At 38.9% G+C, this 26851-nt stretch overlaps 1 protein-coding gene across 1 annotated transcript in view; it reads right to left on the bottom strand.

The window, feature by feature from the left end:
* Nucleotides 1–26851, bottom strand: part of SGMS2 (sphingomyelin synthase 2) — a 245375-nt gene that overhangs the window by 135850 nt on the left and 82674 nt on the right. The window lies entirely within an intron of this gene.

The raw sequence follows: 26851 nt of genomic DNA, 5'->3' as shown, positions 1-26851 counted from the left end.
TAGAACAATAATATTATGGAATTTATGGAATTATGAAATAATATTCCATAACATTCACCTACCATAACTTACTCAGCTATTCTCCAGCTGATGGTCATCTACTGTTTCCATTTTTTGCCAGTATAAAAAGGGCTGCTACAAACATTTTTTGTGCTATGCTTTCACATTTCCTTATTTGTCATAAATTTCCATTTCAAGAAAGTATATATATAATAACAGAAGGCATTATATTCATAGCTGTTCATTTTTTCTTTGTTTCCTTATAGGTTGTCTTTTGTTCTCTGCTGTGCACTTTTTACTTTATTCTTTTTTTCTCCTTTCCTTCCTGCCAATTTCCCTAAGCAGGCTACAGTTAAACATGTATATATGTATACATGCATACATACAATCATATAAGTGTATATGTATCTATATGCCCATGCATGCATGTGCATGTGCACACACACACGTGCATAATAATTTCATGAAGGAAGGTTCTAATAGCTGGGAGAAATGCCTTCTCCTTTTTTCCCTCCTCCTCCTTTTCTTCTTCTTCCTAGCAGCAATCATTTATTTGGATTTTAAGATTTATAAAATGCTTTATAAATTTTGTGTTCTTATAACAACCCTGGGGGATAGAGGCTATTATTATCCCCTTTTTACACATGAAAAAAAAATGAAGCACAGAGGCACTTGCCCAAGTAACCCAGAGCCACTGTTTGAGGTCACATTTGAATTTGGGTCTTCCTGATTCCAAGAGTACTAGAAACTCCATTCTCTCAGGGTTATCCTAGAACCATGAGAGGAACGGTAATCAGCCAATCCCAGTCTGTATGTAGGAGGTGGGAGAAAAAATTCACAAGTGGTGCTACATTGTAAAAAGGTCATTTTTGTGGTCATCTTTATGTCTCTTCCTACTCTGAATTTAGGAGGTAAGGATCATTTATTCTATTCCAGTTCTTCCTATCTCTATTTTTATGATAGCTCAAGGAAGTTTAAAATACATAACTTCAAACTCCAAAGTTGAGAGTCATTTCTTACTACACAAAGAAGAAAAGTGACCTGCTGCTCTTCTATTGTGGTAGTTTCCTGAACTGAGCAATGAGACAAATTATATTAATCTAACACTTTTGTTTAAGTGATATTATATGCAAACTAGTAAAATTTTATTATAAAACTTTAAATAAACTTTGGCTAGGTTCACACAAGTGCAGACCTGACCAAGTAGGTCAGACTGGGTTTAGTGACCTGAAAAGGTTTTCTCTTTAGTACCTGAGATAGGATAATGTGGTCTCACTGACTGAATGGGCAATCTTGATTGATTCCAGCAGACTGTATAGCTTTACAACACAATGTATTGAAATGAACATTTGATAAGAGGTAAGTCACAATCTCTTCCCCTTTGCCTCAGTTTCTTTATCTGTACAATGGGAGGAAATCAGGATAAGCTTCTAAAATCCTTATAACTTGAATTCCTATGAAATTAATTGAAATCCATTCTGTATTGCATTCAATCCTACTTTTTATCAATCTTACTTTTGAGTGTTACAGGAACACTTTTTCAATAGTGATTCTCAATTGTTTTACTGAAGCCCATTTAGAAAACCTTTATAATCTCATATTACAGAGCAGGCTAACATTCCAGCTTCTCTTTCAGTGAAATGAAATGAGAAATGAGAGCCAGAGAGCATAATTTATATCATATAACTCCTTTTTTCCAAATTCTGAAACTTTTTTTGGAGCTTCATATGTCTAAAAATCATTGGGAAGTAGTTTGGAAGAATATGAATACTTCTTTCAGAAAGTACTCAGACAACTATTTTTAGGACCAATTAACTTCCTAACACATAGAATGAGGAAGTTGAGTTATACAATGGTAGTAATCCTTTCTTGCTCTAAAATTCTATAGGATTCTAAATCATGCTAGACATGAAACACATCTCTTTTATGATTTATGTTTGGCCATTTTGCTAGTTGTGTTATTTAGTATTATGGCTTTGATAGATAAAGGTATTGTCAAAGTAAAAATTATTATATTTCACATTTTATTAGGTGCTTTGAATAATGCTTAAAAAAACAAACAACAAACCAACTATGAGAACTCAGTGAAAATCTGAGAAGTTCTAGGTGTTAGCCATAAAAACAAATAAACCAAACTATTAAAATTAATGGATGCATAATAGAAATCAAAGAACAGAATTATACTGCCTGAATAAATTCAAGAATGATAGCTGAAAACTGAATTTGTCAAAATTTTAGGAAACAATTTTTAGTCAGTATTTCTGATAAAGGCTTCCTTTCTAAATATCTAGAGAACTTAGTCAAATTTATAAGACTACAAGTCACAAATTAAAGCCATCTATAGTCATATAAAAAAATGCACTAAATTACTATTGATTATATCATTTTCTAATCCTGGGATTCATGGCATTCTGTCAGCATAAATTCTACTTCCCTTTGGGAAAGATCTTATATATTTTGGGGGATTAAAGCAAAAACAAAGCAAAACATTATACAGTTGGATTTTTCCACAGAGGCTGAAGTGATTGAGTTCTCTTTGGATAAAAAAGCCCTAGAAGTCCTAGAACTCTGGTTGAAGGTTTAATCATTGGCCTCTTCCTCTAGAATGCTCTGTTTCTGGGTATCTTTGAGAGGCAGAAGATGGAGATAACTGATTTCTAAGAAACACAAACTTAAGTAGGAAAGTTAAATAAGATAGGTAACTCACTGCTACCAAATAAATAATTATAAGGCATCCTGAGATTATTATGGGCCACAGTAATCATCCAGTATCCTCTCCATCCATTGTTACCTGCAGTAGAAAACAACAACACTGGGTTTGGTATTAAAGGACTTGGGTTTGAATTCTGAATTTATATTTACTGGCTGGACAAGTCACTAAATTCCCCTAGTCTCCAGTCTCCTTATCAGTAAAATCAGAGCATTGGACTAGATGATTCCTAAACTTCTTTCAGCTCCTAATCTATGATTCTGTGATCTTCATTTGATTTTGTATTCACTTTTACCTTTGTGTTGATTAGCCCATGGACTTGTTAGTTATAGCAATTAGATTTAAAAAAAAAAAAAAAAAAGGAAATCAAGAAGATAAACATAGGCAAAGAGGAAGCAAAACTATTACTTTTTTGCAGGTAATATGATAAATACTAAAGAAAAACATTAAAGTGTTGAGAAAATTTATTGAAACAACTAATTTACAAAGTTGTAGAATATAATATAAAATCACATAATCATTTGGATTTATGTTACCAAATAAACTATGCAAGAATATAGAAATACTCCATTTAAAATAACAACAGAATATATTGAATACTTGAGCTAATCTACTAAGGTATACAAGGGAATTTTATTTTTTTTTATTTTTTCAAATTTTATTTAGAATTTTTTCCACAGTATATATGCATGAGTAATTTTTTTAAATAATATTATCCCTTGTATTCATTTTTCCAAATTATCCCCCCCTCCTTTTTTTCCCTCCCCTTGATGACAGGCAATCCCATACATTTTACATATGTTACAATATAACCTAGATACAATATATGTGTGTAAATACTATTTTCTTGTTGCACATGAAGTATTAGATTCCGAAGGTATAAGTAACCTGGGTAGATAGACAGTAGTGCTAATAATTTACATTCACTTCCCAGTGTTCCTTCTCTGGGTGTAGTTGTTTCTGTCCATCATTGATCAGCTGGAAGTGAGTTGGATCTTCTTTATGTTGAAGATATCCACTTCCATCAGAATACATCTTTATACAACATTGAAGTGTACAGCGATCTTCTGGTTCTATTCATTTCACTCAGCATCAGTTGATGTAAGTCTCTCCAAGCCTCTCTGTATTCCTCCTGCTGGTCATTTCTTACGGAGCAATAATATTCCATAACCTTCATATACCATAATTTACCCAACCATTCTCCAATTGATGGACATCTATTCATCTTCCAGTTCCTAGCTACTACAAAAAGAGCTGCCACAAACATTTTGGCACATACAGGTCTACATGGGAATTTTATGAATGCAACCAAAAAATATAGGAATAAAGGCAGACCTGTTTTGACCAATCAATAATTGAGCTATACTTGAACCTGACTAATAACAGGTCACATTTATATAGCACTTTAAGGTTACAAAGCATTTTACAAGTATTATCACATTTTATTTTGAGACATAGGTGTTATTATTGCTCCTATTTAATATTTGAAGAAACTGAAGCAAATCAATTAAAGGATTTGCCTAGAGTCACATTGTTATTAAATATCTAAAACCAGGTTTGAACTCAGGACTTCCTGACTTCCTGATTTCAAGTTTCGAAATTCTGACTACTATATTCCTTCTGCTTCTTCTAGCCACTAGTTTGAATTTCAAAGTCAAATGATTTCAAGAAATTTTACAAATGTATATGCTTCAATTGTGCCTCAGTGTACACAATTGTATGTGATCTTTAATGTTGTTTATATTCTATCTGTATCTTATTGATGGTCCAGTCAACAGACTGCTTGACTTGGAATGAGGAAGATTTGAGTACAAATATGTAGACACTTATTAACTGTGTGACCCTGGTCAAGTCACTTAGTGTACCGAGCTGTCGTCTCCAGAAGCTACCGGATTGCTCTCTGGGAAGAGATCTGCTGTGTCAACTCAAATCTCTTGGACAGATTCTTCTTCCTGTAGTGAATCGTTGTCTCCAGGCAGTTGCCATTAACTCTCGTCCAGAGAAGTGACTTCCCTTCTTGCAGAGAGCCCCGTCAAGCCTGATGTAGTGCAGACTTCTCTTTTCTCTGGAGTGTTGTCCTCTTTTATCCTCCCAGAGAATGGGTGTGGGATAATGCAAGGGCTTCTGGGAGGAAGTACTCCAACCAATGAGCTTGCTCCTTTTAGAATTCCTAAGGTGTAAACTCCCTTTAAAGGCCCAAATCAAAGGTCTGAGCCAGAGAACTGTCAAGTCAACCTGAGTTCTCACCTTGTAATTGTCCAGACAACCTGAATTCTCACCTTGTCACTGTCCAGACAACCTGAGTTCTCACCTAGTAATCCTAACAACTTAGTATTTATCTGACTCAATTTCTTCAATTATAAAATGAGGCTAATAACAGTCCCTACTTGATAGAGTTGTTGTGAGGATTAAATAAGATAATATTTGTAAAGTGTTTAGCTTAGTGATTAAATACTTACTAAGTGCTTTTTTCTTTCCTTCTTTCTTTTTCCCCCTCTTCTAACTTATCTAAAATTCCTATTCATCCTTAACTAGTGACTTATTTCTGAGACAACAAAAGCATTAAGGAAAATGGCCAATAAGAGCAACATAAACTAGTGTGAATATTCTTCATTGGATAGAGTTATGTTCTCTTCAAAATGGCTCCTATTCCATCAACAAAAATCAAAAGCTCATCTAAGGTTTTCTCTTTGCTCACTCCTTTTTTTTTAATTATAAAATTTATGTGATCTGACGTTGAGGTTTGCAGAACCAGGCAAATAAAACACAATGGAAAGGGAAAGAGGAACAATAAAATAATAGAAATGGAATCCTAGGAAATGATGACTGAGTTCAGTCCTCTGGAAGCAGAGATGAAAGATGATGGTGATGGGATTATATTTGTTGTCTCCAATCCCCTGCCCCTTCCCAGCCCAAATTGCCCAGAAATCCTCAATCACTAGTTGACAGATACAGGTACAGGTCCATATAGTCTATAATTCATTTATCAAATCTAGACAAATTAGAAACCGGTCTATAAAAAAGTAGCACCAATGGGATGCAACTAGGACATTAAATTACAAACTTTAATCTTTCTCCTGATATGGCACCTGTGCACCATCCTTTTCTGTCCTTTGAACTTATGAAGTCAGTTCAATCACATCGTTATCATACTTTTATGTATGCATTCTGTGTAACTACAGTACAATTCCATTAAGGCTTTAGGACCTTCCATATTAATAAAGTCTTCCTTAAAATTTACATTTCTCGTGATGTAATCAGATTCCATAAGTATTTTTGTCTTGCCTTGTTGGGTGGCTGACTCCTGCTACTTCCTGGTAGATTCCTAACAGGTATGTGGTCCTCAATTAATCTTAATAAATGTCTTTGCTTGATTTGCAGATGATCTGAATCTTGAATTCTTTCAAAGAGGACACAAAAAAATTATCTAATTGAGTCCCAACACAACTAGGTTGTGGAGCACAGGACATAACCCTGAACTTTATTTGTCTGTTGCTTAGTTTATATTCTTTTCTTCTTTTTTTGTTTCCAATTGTCAGAAGCTATGGATGTTGGGGGGAAGGAATGATATAATGGAGATGTAAAAATAAAAGATACAAATAAAAATAATTTTTAAAACCCATCTTGCATAAAAAAGCCCCAATAAAAATGTGAAAAGAAGGGAATCTATGAATCAATTTATCTTTTCGGATAATGAAGCCTCTCTCAGCTTTTTTCTCTAACTCTCTCTGTCTAACTCTCTCTCTTTCTCTCTCTGGCTGATTCAGTAAATACTTTATTTAATCACTTTAGGTGAATTTATTTTCTTGATATCCACATTATTCAGAATCAAGATCCAATTTTTGAATTTTCCTATTTGCCCAAAATATCACAAAATATTGTGAGCCAATTTCCTCTGAAGTATCCTGTGAACCTTTCCTAATTTTTTTTTCCTGCGGTTTTTGGGGTTAATTGACTTGCCCCCACATCACACAATTAGGAAATGTTAAAAGTCTAAAAGTGAATTTGGAATTATTACTCCAGGGCCTGTACTCTAACCACTGCATAATCTAAGTCCCCTATTCTTTTTTTCCTTTGAGCATCTGTGACCTGGGCCATTCTTTTCTCCTCTTCCTTTACTGGTTTTTTTTGCTTCTTTGATCTGTTCCTGTAAAACCTTGCCTCACGTAATTATTTTAGAGAGATTTAACAGCAAGCACGACAGCTCTCTTCTATTTCAGAATCTGTTCTTTGACCTTCCCATAATCAGTGGTTGATCCCAAATCAATGCACTTCCAAACCGACTTTTTCCAAATGAAACTTTTGTAAAAAATAAATAAAAATTAAACCCACATCCTTATTGATATTTGTCTTTATGTCCTTAACCTTGGGCATGTCTAGTTCACTTTTCTTCTTTTTATAGCAACTGTGAAACAACCACTTCCACTGGTTTTCTTTTTGCCTTTGATAGAAACGATGCAGGAAAAATTGTAGTGAGTGATGAGATCTGGAAAGGAGATAGTTTAAGATCAAAAGAGATAGGCCAAATACCAGCAGGAAATTCCTTTTTGGGAGAGGCAGAAGGAGATAACAGAGAATTCCTGTCTTATTTACAAATATCTCTGGAACCTTTTAGATAACATCTCTGTGCAAATGATGTTTTGATGACCCTAATTATGTATAAAAGGAAGGTCTAAAAAATGGAATCCTCGCACTCGGTCTACATCAGCCTTGAGCCCGCCAACTGGTGTCCCCTTGCAGGCAGTTTGGCCTTCCTGGAGGCCAAATGCCTGTCTATCCCTTTACTATCAATAAAGACTTTGTTTTGATACATCATTGAGTAGCAAATTCATTCGCTATCGAACCTGCCCTTGGTTACTTTGGGGAAAGACAGAGGTAAATCAGACCCAGGAGGAGAAGAGCTGATCCATCTCAGCTTAGAGCCCCAATTTACTCCTCATCATTTGGTGGCTCTCGAATGGGAAATTTTATGGAGGTAAGCTGGAAATATCTTCCTTTTATAGCGGGTGGCAGTTTAAAAATTCCTAGGAAATAGTGGCCTTAAACTGTGGGGAACTTGTAGAAGCTCTGAGGATAGTTTGGTGCAAACAAATTCCTATTTTTGGACAAATAGTTCTCCTGTACAGAGACAGGGGAGAATTTGTTGAATCTGACAGAGATGTCTGATCAGGTTGAGCTATAAAAGTGGAAATTTTCGGGTTTGTGTGGTGGCAAAAATGGGTCAATTCTTCTCCTCCATCCCTCAAGATTCACCTCTGGGATATCTTTTGAGAAACAGAAAGAAATTCGGCCTCAAAGATTTAAAATTAAAAAGTCTTATTCACTTCTGCAATGAAGTGTGACCCCTTTACAATCCGGGGAATTATCTACATTGGCCAATTTATGAATCTATTAATTTCTCTGCTTTTAGGGAATTAGATCTATATTGCAGGAGACATGTTAAATGGTCAGAAGTTGCATATGTATAGGCCTTCTGGGCTCTCTCCAGGGATCCCAAACCACAGTTAACTTGCAGGATGTTTCTAAGTTTACCGAGGTGGAACTGGGGAGAGACGCTGATCCCCATCAGGACCCTCCTAACTTACCCCTAGAGCTGGAATACTCTGATGCTTTGCCCTTCTCGGCTGAGAAGTGGCAATTTTTCTTCCTTACCTTGCTCCTAATAAGGTTTCCCTGCCCCACCCTCCTACCTCTCCCATGAAGCCTGACTCTATTGCAGCCCAGGACTCTGATTTAGCTAGCTCTAGGCCTCGCCTCCTGAGAAATGGCCAGCTCTTTGGGGAAAACACTAAGAGTGCAAAGGCCCCTCCCTTTTGGGGATTTTTCCCATGTAATGGAGAAACTTATTGAGGGGTTTACAGCCATTCCTTTTCAGCATGATCTGTCCTGGGGAGATGTTATCTCTTCTTATTGCACAATACAGGAGATAAGAATGATCCGGGAGCTAACACAGAGGTTCTTTGCTAGCATGACTGGGAGGTACCAGGTGGGGGTCCTTGCTCACCTTTGAAAATCCCAGGGGGAACCATGAAGAGGGGAGTGGGGACATAGAGGAGGGGAGTGGGGACAGAGAAGAGGGGAATAGTAATACAGAGATGAAATAATTTCCTAATCTGTCCCATTGAAGGAATGGAAAAGGGGAATAAAAAGCAGGTAGATTACAAGAAGCTTATGCAAGCAGCTGATAAGAATCCTACTTTATTTCAGGGTTGCCTTGTAGTGACTATTAGAGAGAATTCACTACCTGCACCCCACTTTTCTAGAGGGGATTGCTGTAGTTGCTATATATTTTATCCATCAGTCTTCCCCAGATATAAGACAAAATTTGCAGAAATTGGCTCTAGAATATCAGACTTCCAAGACTCAATTATCAAAAGTTGTCTTTGGGGTATATAATGACAGGGATTGGGAGGAGAACGGAAAGGTCGGAGCAAAAAGCAGACAGCAGGTGCAGATTCTGGCTACTGCTATTTTCCATGGGCCCCAAAGTTTGTGCTTCAGGTGCAGTCAGCACAGCCACTGGGCAAGGAATTGCCCTCAAAATCTAGGCCCCTACCCTGAATACAAACAGGAAGGACACTGGAAGAGTGACTGCCCAGAGAAGGGAAGGCCCACAGGATCCAGCCTCACCCCCCAAGCCTCTCCAGACTTGAGGTGGCGTGCCCCTGGACCAGGCCCACCTTGTTCTATCAGCAAAGCCAAGCTGCCCGGGGTAAATTTAGACTTAGCAGGTATGCCAATCTCGTTTTTTTTTTTTTTTCATGGGAAGCCTCTTTTGTTCTGCTCCTTCATTCAAATTCTACTCGCCCATCCCCACCAAGGTGCTGGAATTGAAGGGAGATATAAAAAAAAATTGTTTGGAAACCCCGCCCTGCCTTGCTGGCTTGGGGATATCATGTTTCCAATTATCCCTTCCTATTGTAGCCCATTGATGGGTAGGAATTAATCTGATAAAGGAAAACTAAGAGCTCAATTCTCTCTGATTAAAATCTCCAAATAATCACCACACCCTCTCACATTCTCTATGAAATCTGGGAGGAAATAGAAGTTTTAAGAACAAGGATTAAGAAATTTGGGAATTGGTTATTTACTTGTGATTTTAAATTTTAACCTGAATTTGTAAGTGAATGGAACTTGGCTATTTTAAAAACTGACAGGAAAGTTTTTTTCCTTAAAGCAGTCTTTAGAACCTGCAAGAGTAAAGGGCAATAAAACCTTATCTGATCAAAATTCACTAACTAGAAAAAACATTTGATTATTGGAGATATAATTTGGCTATTGATTTTACATACTAGATTGTTTATTCTGAGTTTATTCTGATTGTTTATTCTGAGATCTTGGAATTTGTTTGAATATTGATGCATTTACTGCTAAAGAGGTTTGAAAAGAACAATGAAAATGAAACTTAAGCCTGAACTAGGAGAGAGATGCTAATTGCTGTTAGGCAAACCCTAAAAAGAAAAGAAAAAAAAATTGTTTGGTTTGATTCGATTTATTTGTTAACCTAAGTTATGCTTTAAATAGTTTTGAGCTATACACTATATAGTGTGAATCTTACAGGTTTTGAAGGAAAAAGGATTGAGCAATTAAAGAAAGATTTGCAAGGTATTAGAAGGTATTTGGGAATAAGAAGAAGTAGTGGGGGAGGGAGACTCATAACCCGCCCCCACCATTGCTTTCTATGATTTTAGTAGTGGAGCATCTAGTGAGAAAAGTTGTTGGAAATTAAGGAAGTGAATAAACAGATGGGAAATTAAATGGAGGAAGGGTGACCACATGAAATCCTCATCCCCTAGTTTTTTTTTTTTTTTTCCGTCAAGTTGCTGCCATAGCAACAAAAGAGTGATTTAAAGAGACAGGATCACGTTTAGGTTAATTGATTGAATATTTGTTTCTTGATACATAAGGGTTTTATTGTTTAAGAAATATGGCCATAAATGTAATCCCTACTGTGGTAGGATTATTTCTAGAAGTTTGTTATTTTTAAGAACTTCTTTATTCTTTTATGGGGTATTTGGACATTCTGTATAAGTTTAAAGCATATAAGTTTAATATATTGTATTGTTTTGGGTCATTCTGAGATTATTTAGAGAACCTCTAAAATAATAGTTTTTTCTTTGTCTTTTTGAAAGTGTTTCTGTTAAGGACAATTGCAATTTGTGATATTTTTCTATGTAATGGGTATTTTAAGAGCAAAATGTTTTGTATGTATAATGTTCACTTATGAAACATCTATTTGGATATGATAATTGTTTAAGTTGTGAACTTATTGAGACAAATTCCTGTTATCAATATAAGGTTATGATAAATATTTGTTTAGAATTTATCAGAAATCTGATTAATGGAATTTGTTAGTGGGAATTAAATTTTCTTGAGTTAATTAGTTAATGCTTTTGGGGAGCTTCAAAGCTCCACCCTCTGACAGTTAGTGGGACAATTGATTTGAATAAAACTGGATAAAGGTCCAGTTTTAATTGCTTATGTTATAATTATGTTCTTACATTTTTTCCTCCTGTAAATGATTTCTACGATAAGAGCAGTGGTCAAAAGAATTGTTAATGCAATTCAATTATGTCATACCTTGCTATTTTCAGTCTGATTACATGTAATCATTGTATCCTAAATACTTGGGCAAATAGTTTTTTTGCCTGGTCATTTGTCTGCTACTGGATATTTGTGCTTTGTTTTTTAAGGGTTTTAAATAATAAGAGGACAATTAACAGAAATTTGTGAGACCTAATTTCTGCTACAGCCTGACCTATAAACTAACCTTTATTTGTTAGATTTATGTTTGTGCTCTAGATTTTGGTCAAATTACAGATATTGACTTGCTTCTGAGACCTAGATCAGCTTTGATCAGCTTTGATTGCCAGCACAGCAGACCTACCCTCTGCATGTGGACTGATGTGGAGGACTTTGGGAATGATTGATGAATGACTGTTAAACCTTGTCTGGGTTATCTATTACTGTGTGTTTAAAATTTGGAATGGGAGTTGTTAAAACGTTATGGCTATCTCTTTGAGACCTCAACTCTCCCCCATTCTTTCCCCCACCTTTCTACGCCCCTTTCCAGCAGAAAGCAGCTAGATGATCTTCGATGCCCATTTTCCCTACCCTCAAAAGAATTTGGGTTCTATTATTTGAGGGGGGAAGAAATGATGAGATCTGGAAAGGAGATAGTTTAAGATCAAAAGAGATAGGCCAAATATCAGCAGGAAATTCCTTTTTGGGAGAGGCAGAAGGGGATAACAACAGAGAATTCCTGTCTTATTTACAACAACAAAGGATCACTTTTGTGCAAAGTCAAAGAGGTTATGCAAGACCAGAAGAATCATCTAGTCCCGACTTCTTGGCCATTACAAGACAAGGGGATAAAAGGGAGTGGGGTCAGAAGAAGTACTTTTCCTAGTTGCAAATCCTATACTTTCCATCCACAGAAATTAACCATGGTAGCTTTCCCTCTCTTCCCCAACCCTCCTCCCCCATTCCTGCATTTCCAGGAGTGGGCCTAAACTTGTGGTTTGGCTCTACACACCTTCCATTTGGTCTGTGCTTTCTCTTCTTGTTCATGCCCTCCATAAATCCTATACACAGGATCCTCTGAATATACTTTAGCTCTTTTAATATTTTGTGGATTTTATGAATGCCAAAAATAACATTGTGTGGGACAGTGCGACCCCTGACAAAAAATGACTATTCAGAGATCTCTCAAAGTAAAGATTAGAAGCTTTATTAGAATCTTGTGAAGGGGGCTGTCTGTTCTCTGAGTGCTGGAAGAAAGGAGGTAATTTTACAGAAGCTAAGAGCAGGTTTAAATAGTCAAGAATGGCAAGAAAGGATTACAGAAACTATTCCCCTACCTATCTCCTGTTAATCCTCCTAAAATCATTGGCAAACTCAACCTTTATTCCTGTCTTTGGAATACAGATGCGCTTTTGTGTTACTAGGGTCTTGGTTAAGCAATATATGTTTTAAAATGTTATTAAGAAAAAGGAATCTGGGGGCAGCTAGGTGGCACAGTGGATAGAGCACCAGCCCTGAATTCAGAAAGACCTGAGTTCAAATCTGATCTCAGACACTTAACACTTCCTAGCTGTGTGACCCTGGGCAAGTCACTGAACCCCAACTGCCCTCAAAAAAAAAAAAAAAAAAGAAAAGAAAAAGAAAAAGGAATCTGTTCTGTTTCAAAGGTAAATAATCAATTAAGCCAAGGAGGTTAAAGGTTTCCAAAATAAGGCGATTTTGTTAATTTCACCTCAGGCTTTTCTCAATCAACAAATAGAGATAGCCAATTTGGAAACTTTTCAAATATCTCCAGGCCTTTAAATAATTAGTCAGGTTCTTCTCTAAGCAGTTATCTCTTAAATGTTTTCTGCTGGAAGAGCAAGTCTGCTCTTCCCAGAGCCTAATAATTAAAGAGACCTTTGGTGTCTTATTATTCTGAGATATCTGGGATATTCTGAGAGGTCTTATTATTCTGAGAAGTCCTCAGTTTCCCCTTTCACTTATGGTTAAAGTGTTACAAAGTGTTACCAAGTGTTACACTGTTTGCTAAATTCCAGTCTGTTACAATGCTTACTCAAATCATATGGTTGACATTATAAATGTCTGCTCAAGCTTAGCTGGTCACAATACTTTACTTAAACTATTTTAAGTTCTTTATCATGATACTTATACAAAGAATTTCATTTTCCCAAACCCATCAATTTACATCATAGATTAAAATCTAAATGGCAGTTTCAATCTCTCTTAGTTAATGATTCTTGTGAGAAACCACACTCATTCCTCACAACATCAGCCAAGTGAATTGTTCAGAATAGTGGATTTGAGGTGTGGGTTCTAGTAATACTGTTTCTAATAATGAGTACCTGTGTGGGCATTATAACAAATTTATAGATATATATATATATAAAATATAAATTATAAATTATATTATAAATAAATAAAATAAATTATAAATAAATAAAAATTATGTATATATCAACATTATAAGTAAATAAAAATTATGTATATGTATATGTATATGTATATGTATATATATATATATATAAAACATTATAAAGGTAATATCTTTAAAAAATCTCCTTTTCTTGACTCTTAAATTGATTTCTCTAATTGTTTCAATCATCATTCTACCTGAATATTTGTCTGTGTATGTGAATTTAGAAAGGCATATTTGTTTTGATATCAATTTGTTTTTTTGTGGTTTCAAAATTTCATACTTATGCCCAGAAATTTTTCAATGGTCACTTTTTTTTTTTTTTTTTCTGAGGCAATTGGGGTTAAGTGACTTGCCCAGGGTCACACAGCCAGGAAGTGTTAAGTGACTAAGGTCAGATTTGAACTCAGGTCCTCCTGATTTCAGGGCTGGTGTCCTATCCACTGTACCACCTAGCTGTCCCACAATGGTCACATGTTTAGAAACCCAATAGATAAATATTATATGAGGAAGCTACTTGCTCTCTTTTTAAAGACAGAGACTAATTACTACTATTTGTGTCCTCCCATTCCTAATTATCTTTTCAACTTCCAATCAACAGGCATCTCTACTGCCATTTCATGGTGATATAAGAGCTTACCTATTGTGAGCTGTGCTGTGGCAGTTCTCCCAAATAATGTTGGCATAGATCCCTGGTTTGCAGAATCTAAATGGCATAAAGTACTCCCTTTCAAAGACTGTGAAAAGGCAAGCAAGAACAATGCAAGATTAATAAAGCTACGGATATATATTTTTCCTTGCAGATTCAGAAGTTGTAATAGAGTTTACATCTATAAAGGTTTGATAGATACTTGTTCAGCAGTTACCTCTCCAGGACTCACTCAATAAGAAATGTGCCGAATGAGAGGAGAAAACAAAACAAAAAAAAAAGCCAGTGGCTTGCCCATTTAGAAAGTTCAAAAACTTAAGAATCAGTGGCCCATATGTAGACAGAGACATTTAGAATAAAGAGGATAAGCCTTTTATTAAATTGAAAACAGATTAAGTTCTTATTAATTAAAATTCCTCTGTCTTTGGTCATTACAACTCCTTTTTGGAGGCTTCACAGAAGGGGCAGGTAGATTAGTCTGTACTAAAAGCACTGGACCTCAATTTGTTGGGAAATGACTAAACATAAAATGGATAGTTTCAGAATAACCTAGCAAGACTTGCATAAACTCATTCAGAATATAGTGACCAGAATTAGGAGAGCAATTTAAATAATAATAATATTTAAAATGAGGTAATGGTTCTGAACTCCTTTTCCTGAAAGACGCTAACTGTATTGTCCTTCAAGTTTCTAAGAGTATGATGGGATCCGAGCCTGGGCTTGGAGGAGGAGGAAAACAAGAGAGGCAGAGCGAATTTAGAGTCCTTGTGACAAGAATTCACTAACCTGATTTATCTGTGGCACAGAATAGGAAAGTTTATTTCTAAATATCACTAAGAAAGAGACTCTTAGTGGACTTTTGTCCACTTAATCAGTAGTGAGTGTTATCAATGGGAATGGTCTCTCAGGATACCAGAATGAAGCTGGTTATCCTGTTTGTCTTGGGTGGAGTACAGAGGCAAAGTTCAAAGTATCTTTCTCCTTGAGAGAGAGTTTCTTCATGCTTCCCATTTCATCCACCTCTCAAGCAGTTACTCCCAAATTCATTTAGGATAAAGGGGTGGAGGTCTCTTCTTCAGTAGCTTCTTTGAGCTGGCAAGGGTCATAGAGATGTCCATAGGTCATTTGGGGTTTCATGCCAGGAGGGAAAACAAGATCTGAAAACATCAGCAGCAGCATCCAGGTGGTATGTGTCCCCGACAGTTGACCCATTGTCTCCAGGCTACAGAAGCAGTTGAAAATTTGAAGTTCTTAACTTAGAAGAGACAAATCTCACAAACACTCTAAAAATGCAGGGGCCAAATGTGAGTAAAAAGATGATTATTAGAAGTAAATTTAGTATAGGATTTAAGAGAGACCATATCCAGGAGCCCTACCCAGAGGAAGATTAGGGAGGGGTAAGGATTTTCTCATGAATGTCTTGTATCCAGCAAGCTTTCTCTAAGATTCTTTCAGTTCTAAGCTTGACTTCCCTAGAATTATTAATGTACATATAGCAAGAGGTATTGACCAGGGCACAGACACCTCCATTAGAAGCAAAGAGATCATCTAAGGCCATACAATTATCTAAAACCATGTTGGCAGGGGAATCTAGGGATTCTCTCAGAATATGCCATTTCATTGGGTAGCTGGTTGATGGTGACCTAGGTTGGAGAGAACGTTTTTATGCTCTAAGTACCCCCCCCCCCCCCACTCAGGGCACTAGCATTGAAGTGCCCTTCTGTAAGTATCATAGAACATTTTCTCAAAATCCCCGATATTGTCTCCTTGAAGGAGTGGGATCAGAGGTGCTGGTATTATATACAGTGAAAAGGGTATTTAAGTAGCCTAGAATGCAGGACTCCTAGTGTTTTAAAGGTGTTAAGCAGGGAGTGGAGAGAATTACAGGTGGGGGAGGATTCCAATCAGAAGCATTTCTCCTAACAGGCCTCTTAGAAACATTGAGGTGGAATGGAAGATTTACTTTAAGAGAAAAGCATATCCCTTAGGTGCACAGATGGTACCGTGTTTCCCCGATAATAAGACCTATCCTGAAAATAAGACACCCACATACTCTTTAATATTCCGCTAAAATAAGCCCTCCCCCGAAAATAAGCCCTATCGAACTTACTATGAAAACGGTCATCATGGTGATCCCCTGCGCTATATGCTGCGTAGCAGTACCTTCAGTAAGCAGCGCCGCCCTCCCCTCCCGGGTGAAACGCACGTCGCGCTCCGAGCTGCATCCAATCAGAGCTGCAGCAGTGAGCGCGTCATCCTCTTCTTCCCTGGTGATTTGCTTGCTGGCGCTACTGAGAGCAGCGCCGCAGAGTAGAGCTGAGACAGGACCATCTAAAAACTCGGTAAGTTCAGTAAGCGATGGAGAATAAAATAAGCACTCAGGGGGCATGATGGAGGCTAAAAGGGGCATGATGGAGGCTAAAATGGGCATGATGGAGGATAAAAGGGGCATGATGGAGGCTAAAATGGGCATGATGGAGGATAAAAGGGGCATGATGGAGCATAAAATAAGCCCTCCCCTGAAAATAAGCCCTCTGGTGTTTTTTAGTCCCAAAAAAATAATAAGACAGTGTCTTATTATCGGGGAAACACGGTACCTGAAGTCAGGTTCTGTAGTAGTTTCCTGGTTGTTTGTCCCCACAGATGACTGTAGTCATATAACATCCTATCAATCAGAATGTTAGTTTTCAGGAGGTTATGAAGAAGCTTCAAAGAAGGTGCTTAGAAGCATTGTGAGTGAGTTTGCCAGGATACTTCTGGAATGGGTTCCCTACTGTTACCCTTTAGGGAGGTGCATAATCATAAGTACACCTGGCCTGTGACCTACCTGTGCAGCTAGTACAAGTTGCTGAGGTGAAATTGTGGCAGGCTTGAGGGGTCACACTCACTTGCACCCATAGTATTGGTGATACAAATCAATATCCCTACATCAGGGATGTAAACATGGCTATTATGGGCCATGATGACAACCATTTTCTCTGTGGTGTGGTGATGTATAGATATGAGATCCTTCCCAGACAGAAAGCAGAGGACATTCAGGTCAGAGTAGCTCCCCTGGGGGTTGGCCAGTACAAAAAGGGTGGCATCCAGGGAGGAAATGGTGACCTGTGGGAATGGGACTTTTGCAAAGAATACATTAGGCCACATCTATGGGCTACCCTGGGGGTGATAATGGCACACCCAATAATCCTGGATACCCCCATTCCCCAAAGACTCTCCTAGTCTGATCAGGAAGTTGTCACCCCACTGTCGAGGGCCCACAGAGTAAGACCAGGAATACTGGAGAGAGAGCATCAGGAATAGAATCCTCAAAATGAGAAAGGAAGGAGATTAGAGTGAGAGTCTTTTTTCTCCAGGGTTTTTCCAGCAGTCTTGTAGAAGAATACCTTCAGGTTCTCTATGGCTCACAGTAATATAATGGGGTATCTGAAGAAGAGTTTAACAGAAGCAGCATTTTTAATTCTTGAAATATGAGTCCAGCTGGGGGACCCTTCCAGTTTAACTGCCATTGGAGTGGTCAGAATGATCTTGTATGAACCACTTTACACCTAAGGGGTCAATCCTCTGGGGCTTCAAATTTTTAAGTACACCATGTGCCCAGGATTTACAGGGGAGTCCACCTGAGCATGAGCATCTGAAGGTTTAGAGATGCTTGTTTGCATATTCAGAAAGCTGTTGCACCAAGCTGTGTAGCAAACTGAGTGACCAGATGTTGTTCTGGGTCAACAAGAACATCAGTAGTTAGGAAAGGCGTCAATATAGGAGTTCAAAAGGGCTTAGCCAGATGGTCTCCTGATGGTCTCCCGAAGGGCAATTCTAATCCTAAAAAGTCCTAATGGGAGATTTTTTATCTAATCCTCCCAGAGTCTCTAAGCACAATTTAGTGAGGACTTGCTTGAGGGTATGCTTCATTTTCTCCACCTTCTAAGAAGCCTGGGGATGCCAGGCAGAGTGGAGGTGGTAAGTGATTTTAAGCGCTCTGGATACAGCTTGAGTTACCTGAGAGATGAAGGCCAGCCCGTTATCATTCTGTAAAGAGCTGGGCAAGCCAAAACGAGATATGATCTTGTTCAGCAGGCACTTTGATGCCTCATGGGTCTACAAAGGGGCATATTTGTGAAGTCTAGTTGCCAATCCTCCCCAGGGTATGTGACTCTCCTCTGAACTGGCTTCAGGAGAGATGGGCGCTTAACAGCTCCCTCAGGATTCATTTGGGCACAAATTGGGCAGGCCTGGCAGACTTGTTTGTGTCTCCCAGCTTGTGGCCAGTGAAAATGCGTTTCACCAGGGATTGGAGAGCATTTCTCCCCAGGTATGGGGCCTGGTGCAGAACATAGATCAGTTTCCATTGACTTGCCTCTGGGATTAAGAGGTAGTCTAAAGGCGTTTGAAACCAACCAGAGGGAGAAAGAGTGTACCCATTCCACTGCAAGAGCTTTTTCATGTGAGCTATAGTAAGGAACAAAAGACTCAGGCAGCTTGGGAATTAAAGGTCAATGGTGAAAGAGCAACAGCTTTCGCAGCTGAATCTGCAAGCTTAAAGAGAATCTCCCTTCTGATGTCCTTTACAGAATATGACAGAGACTTCTCTGGGTTCAGAGACAGCTTGCAATAGATGCAGAATTTCTTCCACACGTTTAATGGGAGAGTTTTTGCTGTTAACAAGCCCTTTTCCTTTCAAATAGCTCCATTAGCATGCAAGATATGAAAAGCATATTTGGAATCAGTATAGATATTGACTTTCATCCCCTTCTCCAGTTCTAAAGATTAGGTTAGGGCTATGAGCTCAGCCTTCTGATCATAAGTCCCAGGAGTCTCCAGGGTGATATGAAGAGACATCAGTGAATAACCTGCTTTTCTCTCCCCATTTTCAAGAAAGCTAGATCCATCTGTAAACCACTCCTTATCTGGGTTCTCAAGGGGGATCTCCCTTAAGTCAGATCTGCTGGAGTTGACAGAATCTATAACTTCCTTGTAATTATGGACAGTCTCTCCCGGTTGAGAGATGTCAGGGAGAAGAGTGGCAGGATTTAAAGTGTGCCAGACTTTGTGAGTCAGGTCAGGGGTATCTAGCAGGAGGGCTTGATACCTAGTAAGCCTCCCACTGGAGAGCCACTGGTGTCCTTCGGCTTCTAGAATGCTTTGAACTCTGTGGGGGGTTAAAACCTCTAATGACTTAAAGTCAATTTGGAGGCTTCCTCAATTAACAGGGCTGTGGCTGCTACTGCTCTGAGACTGGAAGGCCATCCTAGGGAAACTGAGTCCAGCTTCTTTGAGAAATAAGCCACAGGCTTGGGATTAGGTCCTAGAGGCTGAGTAAGGACTCCCACAGCCTGCCCATGCCTCTCATCCACACACAGGCTGAAAGATTTCTGTAAATCAGGGAGAGAAAGGGCAGGGGCAGAGGTTGGTTGGCTTTCAGGGTCTTAAAAGCCTTGGCATGATCAGGTCCCCATTCAAGAGGAAGGTTATTAGGACCTTGAGTAGAGTCATAGAGAGGTTTGGCAATAATCCCAAAATTAGGAATCCAGATCCTGCAGAAGCCAGCCATGCCTAAAAAGGTATGTAGCTGCTTCTTTGAGGCAGGGCCTCCTCTCTCTCCTCAGAGTGAGAGGTAGGGATGAGATTGTGGCCCAAATATTTCACAGACTAGCAGGCAATGTGGGCCTTTGGTAAGGAGACTCTTTAGCCTCTCAAGGCTAGAAAATTTAGGGTCTTTGTGGATGCTTTTAGGATTCCTCTATGGTGGGGCTTCAGAGCAAAATATCGTCCATATATTGGATAAGGCTGCTGCTGGGTAGCTCAAAGTCTCTCACCTCTTTAGGTGTGGACTATCCCAAAAGCCTTGAGGTAGAACAGTCCAGGTTAATTGGTGAGGGTGTTCTCCTAGCTTAGCCCATTGAAAGCAAAGAGAAATTGGGAGTCCTGATGTAAAGGAATGCCGAAAAAGGCATCTTTAAGGTCCAGGATGAAAACCATTGTATATTTTCAGGAATCTGGGTGAGGATGGTATATGAATTGGGCACTGTATGATGGACTGGAATGACCTCTTCATTAATTGCCCTGAGATCCTGCACCATGCAGTAGTTTCCATTTGATTTTCTAACAGAAAGAATCGGAGTATTGCAAGGAGACTGGCAGGGAATCAGGAGTTTAAATTTATGGAACTTTTCAATCAAAGGTTGTAATCCCATTCTGTCTTCCTGTTTAATAGGATATTTGCATCTACGCGGAAATACACTAGGATCCTGCAGCTTAATGAGAGCTGGACTAGCAGGAATGCCTTGATCCCACACTAAGGAGTCAATATCCTCCAAGATTTCATAGGGAATGTGAGTAGATCTTGAAAGGTGCACAAAAAGATCATTTGGAGGTTTGAGCAGAGAGAATTGGACCCCCAGCTTCACCATCAAGTCTTGCCCCAATTATGGAGTGGGACAGGAAGGAATAATTAGGAATGTATGTGAAAACAATAGGTCCCTGAACCGTCAAGGCAGGGGAGGGTTTCCAAGCAGTTCTGGGGCTTCCCCTCAATTCCCATTACCTTATGGGGGGGATGGACAAGTGGGACCAGAGTGCCACAACCAAAAAAGAGGCTTCCATATCAAAAAGAAACTAGATGAGCTTACCTGCTATGTCCAAAGTGACCCTGGGTTCAGCAGCAGTGATGGAGTTAGGGGGTGCCTGGCCGAATCTCAAGCACCATCACTCTTGGTCCTGAGGAGACCAGAGTGTGAGATTTGAGGTGGTGGCTTTACCCCTCTCTGGGCAGTTCCTCCTCCAGTGCCCTTCCTTGTTTCATTCAGGGCAAAGGCTGAGGTCTTTTTTCCCCGAGAGCATTTTTCTGTCCAATGACCCTGTCTTTTACACCTACAGCATGAACCCCTATGCTCTTTGGAAATAGTGGCAGCTAAAAGTTGAGCCTGCTCTTTGTTTCTTGCTCGGGCCCTGCAATCCTCCTCCTCTGCTGCTGCTTGGTCTCTATTATTGAACACACCAAAAGCAACTTCTAATAATTGAGTCATAGGAGTCTGGGGTCCCAAAACTAATTTCTGTAACTTCCATCTTATGTCTGGGGCAGATTGGTTGATAAGATGCAAGCCAAGGACAGTGGTCCCCTCTGGAGAAGTGGGGTCGAGATTAATATATTTCCTCAGAACCTCTACAAGGAGCCCTTGAAAGAGGGCAGGATTCTCCTCAGTTGCTTGAGTAGTCTCCCTAGGTTTGTCGTAATTAACCTGCTTTTTAACTCCCTTCCTCATGCCCTCAATGAGGCAAGTTAGTAGATGATCTCTCCTCTCTCTGCCCCTGCTTCCCTCCTGGTGGTTCCATGAGGGGTCTTAATTGGCATGGCTATGGCTCCTGGTTGGTATCTAGCAGGGGAGGAGGCAGCCACATCATCCCCAAACTTCTGGGCCAGATCCCAGAGCCTTCTTTTCTCCTCTATGGTACAACAAGAGGAGGTAATGATATTATTATCCCCCCAGGAAAGACCATATTGAAGAGTAATGACTTTAAATCCCTCAATATACTCAATGGGGTCCTCAGAGTATCTGCCCAGTTTCTCATTAATTTGGGAGAGATCCGACATGGAAAAGGGCACCTGAACTCTAAGTGATCCCCCTGGAAGGTCAACAACTTTCCTCAAGGGGAAGAGTTTAAAAGTAGCCAAATCAGGGTCCTAATTAGCAGCTGTGGCTGAATTAGGCTCCTGGGGAGGAGAAAGAGGAATCCCATTCTCAATTAGAGAAGGGCATAGACATTGGGGCTGGCTGGCTTCAGAGGGAGGCTGTAGAGATCCAGTTGAGGAAAAAGGGATCCTACTTCTGGTATAAGAAGGGCTAAGAAGTAGGGGGCTGGGTAATCCCAGAACTCAACTCCTATCCTGGGACCCAAGGTCCTCTTTTTGATAAGGTGATTCTGGAGTACAAGTGATCTGCTGAGGGCTGGTGGGGGGAGAGGGGGCAGATGCTTTTTGTGCCCCTAAAGGAGTGGAAAAGAGGGGATCATTTAAAAGGTTGGTTTCTACCTCTAATTCCTCTCCATTAAACTCAACATTCTGCAATTTAATCTTAATTTAGGATCCTGTGACAGAGCCATGAATGCCTGAATATAAGGAATGACTGAAGTCATTTCCCTTGTCTCCTGCAAAATAAGTTCAGTTCTTTAATAGTGTTGCAATTTATTAAGCCATGAATTGGTCATTTTTACTAGTTGTTTAAGAGATATTTAGGCCAGGCAGTATTGCAAAAATAAAAGAGATTTTTAGTCTTGAGATCTAAGCGGAATTTGTCCCTGTTTTTAAAGAGACAGCCTAAAGGTGAATCTTTAGGGATAGAGGAAATAAATTGTCCCATTTTTGCCACAGGCCCCAAATCTCAAGCTCCCTGATTCTATAGCTTTTTCATTCTTTATAGGCCTCTCTAAGAGAGAGAAAGCTATGACAAAAACTTTGTCAATTCTCAGGAGTTTTCCTTCATGAGCGTCTCCAGGAAAAAAGCTCTGCTTGAGCATAAGAACTCCAAGCATCCAAATTATTCCATATTTTTGGCTGCCTACTGCTATAGATGGGATCAGAGGCAGGGGCCTGCTTGTCCAGGCTCTGTCAGACGTAATGGGGCACCAAATGATGAGATTCGAGCCTGGGCTTGGAGGAGGAAAATAAGAGAGGTAGAGCGAAGCACATTCTTGTGACAAGAATTCACTAACCTGAGTTATCTCTGGCACAGAATAGGAAAGTTTATTTCTGAATATCACTAAGAAAGAGACTCTTAGTGGACAAAAAAATCAGGAGATTTTGTAAAGAGGTTTGTTGAGGGTACTTAGTTTTATGGGCAGATCCTAGAACTTGGGACAATTGAAACAATGGAGAATTTTGGAAGTGAATAGGTATGTTTACTTTTATAGAAAACTTAATCAGTAGTGAGTGTTATCAATGGGAGTGGTCTCTCAGGATAACAGAATGAAGCTGGTTATCCTATTTGCCTTAGGTGGGGTATTGAGGCAAAGTTCAAAGTATCCCATTTCAGGTAGATCTGAGGAATTGTATATGGCTTTCTCTAACAGCATTGACTCCAAACTCCATTCTGGTATATTTTCCCCACTGTTAGCCCCTAGCAATTAATGCCTTAGTCCCATTTAACCAATTAATATAAATTAAAGATTGGGAAAGATAATTTTCTTTGAAGATATAGGAAAAACATAAATATATTTAATCTTAACACCTGGAGGATACACTGTGCTAACTCAATCTTTTGGGAGAGCATGCTTGGACTTATAATTCCTGCATAGTATTTGTTCTATCAAGTTCGACTTCAAAATTCAGCTTGGCTGATGCATGAATGAGTCTGCCTCTGTGCTCTACTGGACTTGACTGGACTGGACAGGTCACTCAGAACTCATTTATTATCTGGCTTCTGGAAAATCCTGTCATGGCCTTTAGATCTCAGACTTCTGACAGCTCACTCTCCTGGTCACTGGAAGCACATGAGGTTTTGGCCAATTACAGTCTCAATCACCTAAGAGTAGGAAAAAATTGATAGCACATAGAAAGAAGGAATATTAGAGTTATGCTTTCTCAGGTTCACCATGCCAAGTAAGAGTCTGAAGGATTTTAAAAAGTGCAGACAAGCAGGACAGTTTTGAGAACTATAGATTCTGCTTATATACTTTAAAGGAGGAAAAAAAGGGCTTTATAATAAATCTGCAGTTTTATATACAATCTTCCTTTTCTCTTTCATGATGGGATAGGAAGACCCTTATCCAAAATGACTACTCAGAGATCACTCAAAGTAGAAAGCAGAAAGAGCGTTTATTATAGCATCTCATGAGAGTCGGGCAGTCCAGCTGTGAGAGATAAAGAGAAGTGAAAGTATTCACAGCAGGAAAGCTAAAGATTATATTTAGTGAATATACACAGCTTTTATCAATTTTGTTACAAGAGATTACATCACAAGTAAGAGAGCATTGAAGGGGGGGCATCTAATTGGTTGTTGCTATCTGGAGAGATTGGAATGGAAGGTTTCTAGCTTAGGCCTTCAGGCTTTTACATAATGGAGCCAACAGTGGTCAAGTTAGACTAAATAGTGATAAATGTCAAATATTGATAAATGTCACTGACTAATGTTAAGTAAATATGTCTGCATATGCAGGAAACAGGGAAATAACAAAAAAGGGGAGAATTCATACAATATTTATCTTGTAAATTCATCTTTCTATCTCATACAATAACATTGAACAACTTCCCTTTTGTGTATTCTTTTGTTTGCTTATTTGAGTGAATGAAAAATGTTTATCAAGTGCTTACTATGGGCTAAGTACTATGTTAAGTACTGGAGATACAAAAAGAAAAAGACTGAAACTCTAAAACTCCTTGAAGAAGATATTCTCCTTGAACCCTGTGTCTGTGGGACCCTACCCCACAAGGAAACAAGATAAACAGCTTCATTCTGTTATCTAGGTGGGGTTGGTTCAGTCCTGAGCTAAAAGAATTCCAGTCCCATTCAAATAAAGATCTTCTATTCAATTAATCTCCACCTACCAGCTTCATTGAGAGGGGAAGCAGGCCTTGGAATGTTGCCAAAGACTTCCTTATAAAAATGGCAATTAAAAACTCATTTCTTTGCAGAGGTCCTGACGTGCCAGCTATGCCATGCTTGCTATGCCAAGGAAACCTCTGCCCACTGGAATAATATTGTCTTCCAGTGTTGCCCTCTCTTTATCCTCACCCATTTCCCTAATGAGACTTCAGCCTTTCTATTCTTGCATCATAAAGGCTGACTTCCTAATGCCTCTAATAAACCTTTTATCAATCTAGTTTTTTCGGGATCTCTGTGCCACCAAAAGAGGGTTCCCCGAAGTTCTCTACCCTTGTGCCAAATCCCAAGGGGGTTTAGGAGAGCTAAGCTCTCTCCATTTGGTTCCCTGAACCTCAAACCTACCACTAGGCCTTATCATTTAACTCCCAACCACCAGAAATCCTAATCTCATTTTGGTTCCCTAAATCTAGACCTCATAATTTGGTTTCCTGACTATGTTATGCCACAGTTCCCTTTTAATGTCCTGACCCAGTTTCCCTAATTGTCCTATTCAGTTACTCTGCCTCAGGTTATAACCATTCCCTGTAATGTAATGATAAAGGTCTCTATCCATTTTAGACATCATTAGACTATCAGGAGCCTCTCCATTACCTCCAATTATGTCATTCTACATGTCTCCCCCCATTATGTCATTGTTCTTGTTACCCTATAAAAGAATCTTGTATCTGACATTCAGGGCTGGATTCTTTGAGACAATAGTCTCATTCAGCCCTGGCACCAAACCATGGATCCATTTGGTCCCAGTAAATCTCTCCATTAAATAAATGATTAAATTGTTCTCTAATCTCTATCTTGCTCAATTTCTCCAGCATTACAACCCCAAAACCTAAACCTCATCAAGACATCTTTACTTTTAAAAAACACGTTCTTATTGGGGAAACATTTAATTTCAGTTTCCAGGTGAATGGAAAGGCCTCAAAGTTCTGAGGGCATAACAAATAGTGAGGATAGGAGGGCCTTAGGCTTTTAAAAAGTAGCTCATGGGGCAGCTAGATGGTGCCTGAAGTCAGCAGGACCTGAGTTCAAATGTGGCCTCAGACACTTAATACTTCCTAGCTGTGTGACCCTGGTTAAGTTACTCCTGATTGCCTCAGCAAAAACAAAACAAAAAGTAGCTTATGTTATGGTACATGAAAGTCTGTAAGTTGTGAGTTTTTAATCTTTATATCATATCTCTTTATCAGTATGGTGAAACCTATTCTCAGAAGAATGTTTTTGAAAGAATTAAATAAAACGCGTAGCATTACAAAGTAAACCAATTATGGCGATATCTAAGTTATCAAAACTATTTAAAGTAAGGCTTAGAAGACTTTAGGACACAGTGGCAGGGTAGATGATAAAGACTGCATTCAATTTCATGGAGAGGATTAAAGTTGTTACATTCATCTCATTAAAGAGTTTTAAGTAATCATATTACTTTTCCTGACCAGCAGGAAACAGGGTCTAAATAGTCTTGGATTTGGAAAAGATATAAAGGGGAGGAAAGTAGATGGTGTGGTTAGACAATCCACCACTGTGATAAGGTCCAGTGTCAAGGAAATGGACAAAGGGAAGGTAGAATATCGGATGGTGATCCCATTGATAAGGGTTTTCTGCCAACTGGTCATTCTGGATGGAATGTGAGTGGCTTGGGTGTCAGAAGTGGAGATAAAGGGAAGAAAAAAAGATGAGGTGGTAAGTTTTTCTTTCCTATAGTAGAGTGCCTTGTGAAAACTAGAATTATCTAGAGACTTGATGGCTTCAAAAATGTCCTCCGCCAGCAAGTTTCAGCAGCATCCTCAGGGCAACAGAGCATGCAGGCAATCTTGGAAAAAAAACAAAAAACAAAAAAAAACCCTGCCTCATGTGAATACTACTTTCTCAGTGAACTGCACATAGTAATAAACTACTAGATTCTGTTCAAATCATTTGTGCTTAGCATTTCCTTTTCTGTGTAGAAATAAAGGATCTTCTCT

The sequence above is a fragment of the Sminthopsis crassicaudata genome, chromosome 6 (genome assembly GCF_048593235.1).
Source record: "Sminthopsis crassicaudata isolate SCR6 chromosome 6, ASM4859323v1, whole genome shotgun sequence".
Lineage (NCBI taxonomy): Eukaryota > Metazoa > Chordata > Mammalia > Dasyuromorphia > Dasyuridae > Sminthopsis > Sminthopsis crassicaudata.
Note: the sequence above shows the minus strand (reverse complement) of the source record. Positions and strands in the feature narration are given on the sequence as shown.